This window comes from Galeopterus variegatus, unplaced genomic scaffold (assembly GCF_000696425.1).
Source record: "Galeopterus variegatus unplaced genomic scaffold, G_variegatus-3.0.2 Scaffold14214, whole genome shotgun sequence".
Classification (NCBI taxonomy): Eukaryota; Metazoa; Chordata; class Mammalia; order Dermoptera; family Cynocephalidae; genus Galeopterus; species Galeopterus variegatus.
This window is the reverse complement of record NW_007740325.1, coordinates 3,241-5,047: the sequence shown is the minus strand read 5'-3', so window position 1 is coordinate 5,047 and position 1,807 is coordinate 3,241.

Here is a 1,807-nt window from a genome sequence, read left to right as displayed (position 1 = left end):
GCTACAGCTGCATGTCACTTCCATTAAGAGGTGGAGCTTGTGTCCCTTCCTTCTCATCTGAGCTGGGCCTGTGATACTCTGACCAAGAGAACGTGGAGGAAGTGAAGATCTAGCCTCGGATTTTAAGAAGGTCTGGTAGCTTCTGCTTCTCCCTCTTGGAGTCCTGAGTCACCATGTGAAGAGGCCCTGGAGGATGACACTGTGTACAGAAAGACCACACAGAGAAGCACCAACCTGAGTTGTCATTTCACAGCAAGCTGGGGAGAGACTCCAAGTAAGACCTGTAGAAGAACTGCCCAGTTAATCCATACAATTGTGAAATATAATAAAGCGTTGTTTTTAAGCCTCTAAGGTGGCTTTGGAGTGGTTTATTATGTAGCAATAGCAATAGACAGACAAAATAGTCAAGAACATTTTTATTTACTATTAAAAATAATTATACATTGTAGTAACATTAGGGAAATTAAATAATTCACCACCCTCAGGCTACTCTAACTAGTCCAAGTGCTTTACTTGTCTGTATGCTCTTCCAGCTCTTTTTCTCTACACTCCTAAAATCATAATATAGATTAATTTCCCCGATGTCACTTGGCATGGATTTGATAATATTCCACAGAGTTTTGTCATCCCTTTAAAATGTGATTTGATTTTTAAAATACCTGTTTAGACACAGCAGATCCACTTTATCACTCTCTCTTACTGGGGAGAGGCCCTAGGAGTCACACAGCACAAACAACAGCTGACCACAGAAGGCAATCAGGTGTTGATGGTATACGATGTACACCAGCGAGACTGAGGTCGCTCCTTCCCTCAGTCCTTCCTTTGTCTAGCCAGTCCCTGGAATGGACAGGTGGGGGAAAGTTTTATAAAGCTGGAAAGAGACAATGGTCCTTGGACGTTTACTGGTTATATACCTGAGAGATTTCTGGCTTCTGGTATGGGGAGCCCTTCAGTAGAAGGCTCTCCTTTTCCTTTCATGTTGCCTTCTGTCTGGAAGGTGACTTTGACTGTGGAGAGCTAAGAAGGTCTATGGGTGGGGCAAGAAAAAAGAAAGCAAGAAGATTGGCTTAATATTTGCCCCAAGATTCTGAAAAAGGCACAGGGCACCTGTAAGTTTTCTTCTAGGTGGCCCACTCTCTTGAAGGCCCCAGGATGGGTGTGGGGTTTCGGGGCAGAAGGTATGTCTGTAAATAAAGATGTTAGATTTGACTGAAGCACTAGCCTCCTTCCCTCTTTTCTTTCTACTGCTGGTGATGATGGGAATAGAGTAGTAGTCGTGGCAGCAATNACCCGGGGCCTTGGTGTTATTAGCACCGCACTCTACCGAGTGAGCCACGGGCCGGCCCGAGAAGTGATCTTTTGAATAAGGAAATCAATAAAATTTCTGATTTAAAACATTTGCACTGCTTTCCATTACCCAGGATTAAATGCGAAGTCCTCACCAGGGCCTTCAGGGCCCTTCCTGACTGGCCCATGACTACCTCTGTGATCTCACCCAAGTCGTTCTCTTCCTCACTTGCTACTCCCCAAACACATTGGCTTTTGTGCTGTTCCTTCAAAGAAACACCCCAAGTCACTAAAATGTGCCCAATGCACCCAAAACTCACTAGTAAATGCATTCCCCCCAGATCTTCAAATATCACATCAGAGGGCTTTTTTAATTGTAAAAGCACATAATGTGAGATTTACCCTCTTAAATTTTTAAACGTACAACATTGTTAACTATATGCACATTGTTGTACAGATCTCTAGAACTTTTTCATCTTGCATGAAACATACCTACTGAACAGCAATTAGTGTCCCCCTT